Source organism: Ovis aries, chromosome 3, assembly GCF_016772045.2.
Source record: "Ovis aries strain OAR_USU_Benz2616 breed Rambouillet chromosome 3, ARS-UI_Ramb_v3.0, whole genome shotgun sequence".
Lineage (NCBI taxonomy): Eukaryota > Metazoa > Chordata > Mammalia > Artiodactyla > Bovidae > Ovis > Ovis aries.
Window position 1 is genome coordinate 143862858 of NC_056056.1, and position 9698 is coordinate 143872555.

Sequence of the window (9698 nt, forward strand, 5' to 3'; positions counted from 1 at the left end):
TTTCCCAAAGCCAACCCATTATCAAGTCTTCTACTAACAGCAACTATCTCGTGACTTCTGGTTTATATCAGTACTGACTCTCTGCTCAGATGTTTTCTGTGGCCCCTCCATGGTGTCTGGGACTTTCTGGTTCCAGTTCACAGCACACAGAAATCAAAAGTAGCTCAGAAATTGTCAACTCTGGCTTTCCTTCTACCTAAACAGGCTACAGAGATGGAGGTACTTGGCTGCCCATTGTTAGGCCATGAAGTTGAAAGCCACTGGCTGGTGAACTCACAAGTGTAGATAGGGTGCTATGTGAGGGGCAGGCTTTGCACTAACACCGCGAGGGTCTCTGGCCCAAGTGGAGTTTGATAGTGGCATTTGCTACAAAAGAAAAGAGAAGAAACTATGGAGTTACTTTGATTGAGCACCACCTACCCTCTTAGACTCCACCAAATCAATCATGCATTCAGGGGAGAGAAGTCCACCCAAGTGTCCCCTCCCTTGGCCCTCCTGCTTCCCTGCATTTTCCTCTTCTCAAACCTCTGGAACTGCAGAGATCAAGTCCCTCCCCACTTTTCTTCCTGGGTGTATAAGGCACCCCTTGTGTAAAACTCTAGTTCAGCTATGCCTGCCTCTTGATTTGTTAATGTGGATATTCAACAAATATATTACCACCCCAGCACCAAATCATTCTCTATAAATACAGTCTTACTACAAAATGTTATTTTAGATATCAGATTTTGGAGTAATACTCGCTTTTGCTTTCATTCCTGCTATAAGTTCCTGTCCCTACCCACATACACTGGCGCATGCGTGCACACACAAACACACACAGAAAATGCATGATATGAAATGTCCAAAGAGGCTATCAGATGCCAAAAAATACATAAAGGACAGGCACATTTGTATTTGTTTTTTTGTTTTTTTTTTTTTTGAATTGTAGTTGCTGCTACCCGATCTTTTCTCTCTAGTCTCTAACCCTAAACCTATCACCCTGGATGCCATGTCTCTTAAATGACTCCCTGGTTACTTTCCCTGCAGCTCAGTCCCAGATATGGCAGTTATCTGCTCAAAACACTTTTACTGCCTCCCTCCCTGCAAAATAAATTCAGAACTCTTAGCAATTCCCATCCCTGTATGCATACTCTGTGCCATATGACTTTGCTACTCCTGCCAACAAGAGATGGAATCTGTTTTTCCACCCTTGGAATCTGGCCTTGGTCATATGACTTGCTTTGGTCAATGGAGCATTAGAAAAATGTGACATATCTAAGACTTACAAAGTGTTTGCATATTGGGATTTGCCTTCTCTTGCTACCTTTGGTCTCCTGAGTCAACCCATGAGAAGAAGCCCATGCTTCCATCCTGGAGAATGAGACCTACTAGAGAGTGGAGCAGAGCCATGGGCTCTAGAACCAAGCTCAGCAAACTCCAGTCACAGACCAAATTCAACCTGCTCTGTGTTTTGGCACAGCCTGAGCTAAGAATGTTTTCACAGAAAAACATTAATAATTGATTTGATGATAAGGAGCCCTATGTTTGAACCTAATTATGATATTACCCCTTCTCCCAAAAAAGTTCAATTCTCCTTATTAGAAGACCTGTATCACAAAAGAAATTACTCAATTTTTAGTTTACTTTTAATTCTGTCCATTAAAAAAATCTATGGAGGTAGTTCATCTCTTGCTATATATGTACATATGTAATATCATCAATATTTTCTTTTGACTTGCAACATCTGACCCTTTTACTACCTGATCCCATATAGAAGAATTTTGCTGACCCTGCTCTGGAATACCCAGCCTACCAACTACCAGTCCTTTATGAAAGCCATTCTAGAACCCCACCCAGCCACACTGCTGATGTGCTGCAGGAATCAGCTGACTCTGCCAAACCAGCCAACCTACAGAGCCATGAGAAGTAACCGATTCTTGCTACTTGAGATACTAAACTTAGGGGTAGATTGTTATACAGCAAAACCTAACTAATTCATAACATATGCAGAGGATGAAATGGTTAAATAGAATCACCGACTCAATGGACATGAATTTGAGCAAACTCCATGAGATAGTGAAGGACAGGGAAGTCTGGCATGCTGCAGTCCACAGGGTTGCAAAGAGCTGGACATGACTTAGTGACTGAACAACAACATGCAAACTGCTTTATGATCTGACTTAGGACCCTGTATCCACGTCACCTCACCTCTAAACTAGATTCAGAAACTTCAGTTCTATTCAGTTTCACAAACCTACCCTGTCTGCTTAATCTCTAGCCCTCCTTCAGTCTAAAATGTGCTCTTCCCCCCCGCCCCACTTCTTTTGGACTCTTACTCATAAATGGTGACCTTCACAGGTCTCCTGGTCATACTCAATTTCATGCTGCTTTGATATCTAGAGCAATTTTTCCTACATGATAGGTTCCATGTCAGAGAAGGCACTGGCATCCCACTCCAGTACTCTTGCCTGGAAAATCCCATGGATGGAGGAGCCTGGTAGGCTGCAGTCCATGGGGTCGCTAAGAGTCGGACACTACCGAGCGGCTTCCCTTTCACTTTTCACTTTCATGCATTGGAGAAGGAAATGGCAACCCACTCCAGTGTTCTTGCCTGGCGAGTCCCAGGCACGGGGGAGCCTGGTGGGCTGTCGTCAACGGGGTCACACAGAGTCGGACACGACTGAAGTGACTTAGCAGTAGCAGCAGGTTCCATGTTGTTTTCATCATTATGTCTCATCTACCTGACCATAAAAAATGTGTCGTCACTCAGTCGTGTCTGACTCTTTGTGACCCCATGGACTGTAGCCTACAAGGCTCCTCCGTCCATGGGATTTTCCAGGCAAGAGTACTGGAGTGGGTTGCCATTTCCTTCTCCAGGGGATTTGCCCAACCCAGGGATTGATCCGGGTCTCCTGCATTGCAGGTAGACGCTTTAGCCTTAAGCCATATTTATTAAATCATGTCTCCATTCTACTTACACAACTTTCTTGCCCATTAGCCCTGACATATACATATTTGAATCACTCTTAAAGATATCTGTGATGTTTGCTAACCCTCCAAAAATTACGCTCTAAACAATGACACCTTAACATTATTCTTCAGGAGAAGATATTCTTACCAATTTACTTGATAAATTTCTGGTTTGAGTCTATCAAAGGAAATAGATTTGACTTATGCACTACATCTTGATGAACACAAAGCATATTGTTTGTGAGTGGGAGAAGGAGGCAAATTTTACTCTTCACTCTTTTGTGCTCATTGTACTATTTCCTTATGTCCCCAAACATTCTAAATTTTAACTTTTATTTTGGCGTGAAGATGTGTCTCTGTCCTATCTATTTTTAAATGTGTTTTAGTATAGAGTAACCATGAGTCACCAAGAGGTTTCCTGCCAAGAATGGATCACCTGACTCTCTACCACCTTCCAACGAATGACTCTTCATACTCCATCCCTCTAATACCCCAACTATCTCATCCTCTCTTCTTCCTTTGTCAGGTACAATAACCTCCTTCTTTACATTGAATTTTATATCCCAAAGTAAAAAAATTAGAGTTAACTGTTATATTTTTATATCTGTGAAAATATTTTGGGATATTTCAGTATAAGATGAGGTTCATCACAATTTTTCTATAAAATTTTAAAAAGTCTTATTTGTTTTACTGGTTTTTGACTTAGTTACAGTTTGGGGGGGAAATATGTTCTATCCTTTCATCTTTTTTCCTCTTTCTTTCTTCTCAATCATTCCTTTCTTCTTTATTTTTAACAAACATTTAGGATTGACTAATGTACACACTCACTGGAAAAGACTCTGATGCTGGGAGGGATTGGGGGCAGGAGGAAAAGGGGGCAACAGAGGATGAGATGGCTGGATGGCATCACCAACTCGATGGACATGAGTTTGAGTGAACTACGGGAGTTGGTGATGGACAGGGAGGCCTGGCGTGCTGCGATTCATGGGGTCGCAAAGAGTTGGACACGACTGAGCAACTGAACTGAACTGAACTGAATGTATATACAATGACAAAGACCCTTCTCTATGGCTCTCTGTTGCTTTAATGCAGTGGAACTTAGGGGAGCAATTTCCACCACCATCCCCAGGGCACCTGACAAACTCTGGAAATAGTTCGGTTGTCACAATTCAGGGGTGTAGGGGTGGGAGTACTATTGGCAATATAATGAGTAGGGCACAGGGAAGTTGCTAAATTTTCTATAGTGCACAAGGTAGCCCCTGAATCTGACAGTATTTTGTCTGTACCTTTCTCATTGATGACGTCAAGCAACTGAGCACTGATCATGTTACTTTTTCTATAAACCTATTGATCTTTATTGGAAACTTGGGAAATCTCTCAATCTCATTGGACCTCAACTTTGTCACCTGCATAATAAAGGTGACTGTGTGATACCTCTAATACTCCCCCAGCTCCCCTCTTTTGATTCCCTCCTTGTCAATCATATGTGGTCCTTGTCCCCACATACCAGTATGCAAATGAAGTCATACCTCCGAAGGACTCTTGTTCTAACTTGTCACACCAGCACCCACCATCATCCGTTAAAATTCTTTTCATACTAACTATAGAGCTCTGGCTCAGTTTTGGGGGAAATTGAAAAAAACTCAAAGCAATGACTAAGAAGTTATTGATAGACACATAGAGATTACAGTGGTTTAAATATGAAATATCCCAAGTGGTTACAAATATCAAGAGAAGAGGGCTACATCTCTATTTCATCCTACATTTTTAGTCCCTTAATCCAAGTGGAATTTAAAACACTGTCCTACCACTTATCCCTGTAATCTGTCTTCTCAGAATGGTTTTCTGAACCTTGGAAACAACCTACATATTATGTAAATAATGAGGTGTCATATCATAAAAAGTGAGATAATTATATACTATTTTAAAGACATAACTAAATTGTTTACATTTTTTAAATCAAAGTAGCAACATATTTCAGCTCTATGTTTAGTCAAAATAGAGATTTGGGAAATAGGGGCTTTTTATAGCTTGTCAGTCTATTTTTATTTTTTTAATAAATCATTCCATGATTAACCAGATAGTCTGTTTCAATTAACTTCACCTCACAGTGTTCTTTAGAGACTCTAATTACACCTTAGATTACCATTCAGAACACCTGCTCTTGTGGGTTTCAGTAATTTCAGCCTTGAATATTTTGACACAAAGAGCTATAATCATTGAGAATTTTATGGTTTTTTAAAAGTATTCTGTGCCCCACCTTACTAGCTAACTACAACCTACTTTGTATGCCATGACTTTTTGCTTACTGAAGCTACTGTCTTTTATCTTTCATCTTGACTCACTAATTTAGGGAAATGTGGATACTTAGCATGAAAACTATGAGCGTCTAGTGTTCCCACTCTCAGCTTATATGACATATAACAGATCACTACCATATTGGAAAACAAAAAAAGAGAGATCTGAGCATTAAATTCCTAGAGAGCCCATTCTCTTATCTAATGACATCATTAGGCAAGATGTGTCAAGCTTTCAATGGGATAAAGAATACCACACCCACAATGATGTTTTTATTCCAATGTAAGTAATTTAAGTGTCTATATATAGTTTGCACACACATCTTGTGTATTTACCCAGCCTAATGGCCAGTGGTAACAATCAGAAGTCAATTGCACATACAACTCTCTATTATGATTAAATGTCCCCTATCAAATCTCTTTCATAACTGACATATGCTAAGATTCACATTTTTAACCCTCACTGTTAGCATGTGGAAGACAAATTAGAAATGTGGGATATGGCAGAATTAATTTTCTTTGGTGGCTCTGAACAAGTTTGGTGGGCATATATCTTGCTGTGCTATGCTTAGTTGTTCAATCATGTCCAACTCTTTGTGACCTTATGCACTGTAACCCACCAGGCTCCCCCATCAATGGGGATTCTCCAGGCAAGAATACTGCAATGGGCTGTCATGCCCTCCTCCAAGAGATCTTCCCAACCCAGAGATCAAACCCAGGTCTCCCACACTGCAGCCAGATTCCTTAGCATCTGAGCCAACAGGGAAGCCCAAGAACACTGGAGTAGGTCGCCTATCCCTTCTTAAGTGTTTATTCCCAACCCAGGGCTTATTTCCAACCAAGGAATCAAATTGGGGTCCCCTGCATTGAAGGCAGATTCTTTACTAAGGAAGGTACCAGGGCATATTCCCTGAGCTACCAGGGAAGCCTGGACATATATCTTAAGCCATCTTATTTCACCTGGAAAGCTATACTCACCATTCTGGGCTCTAAGAAAATAGGCCCAACTTCAAACAGACAAGCTGTTCATCAGAATTGATGATTTATTGCTCTTTTGTAATTAATCAGATGTGAATATATTTTAACATCACTCCTACCTATCCCACCAATACTCCAACTTTCTTGTCCCCAATTATTTTTTATTGCAAAGTCCAATATACATCTAATCACTACAAATTTCAGTTGATAAACTAGGATATTTGCTTATGCTAGTCTTAAAACTGAAATTATGCAAGTAGTATAATCAAAAGAAAAGGTTTTGAATTTTATGTCCAAGTGTAATATGAAAATAGCCAACACTAAAAGTAATATCAGATGGGAAATTATGCAGGCATTGTAGGTCATGAATCCAAAACTTGAAATTTCCATTACAGCAACTTCTATATCAGTAGATTACATCTTGTAAAACTACTTGCTATGATCTAATAGCACATTAGAAGTGTGTGCTACCACTTGACCTAGATTTTACTACTGAGGGCAGCAAATGTTAAATGAAATGACTTCTCTTGTCTGCATTCTCTCTCCTCCCCTGCCACAGACAACATCAAAACAGACTTAGTTTTTATTTTACTTCTCTTTGACTAGGTCCACATCTTTTTGGCCTAACTAGTAAACATTTACTTTATTTTTATTTTTTGAGATACAAGCTGTATCTCAACCCAGAGACCATCCATTTCAGTGCCAAAAGCAGGAGTAACAGCATTTACTACAATTAAATCCCAATAGTACTCAAGCTTTGAATTAAGATGCTACCCTTGACCTTTGGGAGAGGTGATTGCCATTAGGTTTATTAGAGTAGCTCTGAAGCATGTTAGAAAAGTGTTTTTTCTTAAGTGCAAGATGGATGGGAGTTCAGATGTAATCAAGGGTAGGTTCATTTAGCCCAGCTGTACCACTGAGATTTTGACCCAAGACTTAAGAGTCAGAGATTCATCAAATTTAAGAGCCAGAACAAACATTGAGAGGATCTCCTCCTCGCTGAAAAATAAATAAATAAATTCCATAAAGATGAAGCAGATGCAAGAATTGACTGCTATAAGGAAACTCATCCTACACCAAAAAAGCCAACAATGTTTGGTACTAACGAAAGGGGATCAGAGAGAAAACGATACAAACCACTGCTTTCTGTGCTGCCTGCATCTTTGTCAAAGGCAATAATCTCAAAAGAGAAACTGTGCCTAGAAGATACTTTCCAGGAAAAATCAATTTCTCTAGTGTTTCAGTTTCAAGAGTTCTTTATTATTCACTCACATCTCCCACCACAATAGTCATTTCTCAGGGGAGGACTAAGTAATAAAGTGAAGCCTCCTTTAGACTGCTGTAAGGACCAGAATGGTGTTTGTATCACTTGGCAGAAATAAGTGGAATAATCACCAGGTTTTGAACCATTTGAAGGGAGCCTTCCTAGGAGATGGCGAAAATAGCATAGTAACTAACTCTCTATGTCTATTACTGCTGGTGGGCACAGGCTCCAGTCCAATAACAGTGGAAATGATCTGTATCCTTGAAGACATAACCTCAATAACACCCTTTTCTCCCCACCTTTCCTTCTCTTCCATGTACATCTCAAAAATGGAGTCTCTTTCACATCTTCCATTGATAAAACATTTTCATTTTTCGTGCTTAGTGGCTCAGTCATGTCCGACTCTTTGCTACCCTTTGGGCCGTAGCCTACCAGACTCCTCTGTCCATGGGATTTTCCAGGCAAGAATATTGGAATGGGTTGCCATTTCCTCCTCCAGGGGATCTTCCTGACCCAGGGATTAACTGCTGTTTAGACTAGAATTAATATCTGGATTGGTAGGGAAGGGAAAAAAAAACAGACAGCTTGCATTATCTCCCAGGTTAGCTGCAGATGGGCTGGGCATCTGAAAGTAGGGGATGGATTTTTTTTTTTTTTTTTTTTTTAAGAAACCGGAGAAATGTGGATCCCTGCGGTCTTAGTTCTATTGTCCTATCACAAGTCAAAATTTACCAGAGTTTTGGGGACCAAGTCCACTTTTTATGCTTATTTTAAATTTCAAAAAGAAAAGATTGTTAAAGAAAAATCTCTATGTACTCTTTTAATTATTCAAAATATGAAGTCAACTTAGTATATTTCATCACACATCTGTCCAGGACCAACAATGGGCAAGGAGATAAGATGTTGTGGTTGAAAGGGCATAAGACTTGTAAACAGCAAGCTGGGAACTTGAATCCCAAGTTAGCCAAATGCTGGCTATTTATACTTGGGTTCTCACCTATACCTTGGAGTTTCTCTTTCATTATCTTTGAAATGAAAACAAGTCTTCCCTGGTGGCTCAGAGGTAAAGAATCTGCCTGCAAAGAGAGAGACCTGGGTTCAATCCCTGGGTCAGGAAGATCCCCTGGAGAAGAAAATGGCTACCCACCACAGTACTGTTGCCTGGAAAATTCCATGGACAGAGGAGCCTGGTGGGCTATAGTCCATGGAGTCACAAAGAGTCGGACATGACTGGGCAACTTCACTTTCATACTTGGGTTCTCATATATACTTTGGAGCGCCTCTTTAATTACCTTTAAAAAGAATTATGGAATTGTTCTGAACATCAAATGAGGTGAATACGTGCAGAGATCTTAAGAATGTCAGTTATGACCATTTTACTCACAATTATATCTTCTCACCCCACCCAAGAGTGATACTGAATTGGGCAGGTACAGCTTGATTGAGAAGCATTTTAAATGAGCACCATTCCTTAATGATCTAGAGAAGGGGATATGTGAAGACTTTTTCTTAAGTCAGCCCCCACATTCTCCAGTAAGCCTTCACTTTATTTCAAGTGTTTTTTAATCTTTAATCCTCTTATACAGGCAACTGGTGTTCCATCGATGGATAGGGATAGGGCCTTATGAATTTTTCCTGACCTGGAATGAAAACATCCATTAAGGAGAAAAAATTCCAACCAGTATATTATGTTTATGATTTAATTTGCCAGGGAAAACATAGAATGATTTGTATTTTCTCAGTGGATCCAACTTCTTCTTGTTACTCACTATTAATTTTTTTATGAGTAGGAAGCTGACATTTAGGTATATTCTGAACATTGGCTGACATTATTCAAGAGTTTTCAACAAACTAAAACCTTCTCCTTTGTTTAATTATACACTTATCTTATTACTCTCAAACCTATTTCTAGTTGATAAATTGTCCTGAAACCATTGTTGTTATGGGGGAGGAGGTAAGTGGGAGTTGGGAGGTGGGGCAGGGGATGTGATTAAGAAAATAGAGCTACCAAACAGTTATTGGTCCTGAGCACGTGGACCAGCATGCCTATTCTTGTAAATAACAACTTTTTGAGTTCAGAGACTTGACTGGAAATCTCTTTTATCTTTAAGGACAAAGATTGCAGGTTCTATGTTTATTTTGCTTCCCATTGGATCATTGGCTTAGTTCAATTTGTTTTTGTTTTCACGTCTTTTACTGTAGTGAACACA

The 9698-nt window shown here is 39.9% G+C and overlaps 1 non-coding gene across 1 annotated transcript; it reads left to right on the top strand.

The window, feature by feature from the left end:
- The first annotated feature begins 226 nt into the window (after positions 1 to 226).
- LOC114114219 (small nucleolar RNA SNORA62/SNORA6 family) lies at positions 227 to 374 on the top strand. The gene has a single exon (XR_003589050.1). It is a non-coding gene; the product is annotated as a small nucleolar RNA SNORA62/SNORA6 family (small nucleolar RNA).
- Positions 375 to 9698: the final 9324 nt, after the last annotated feature.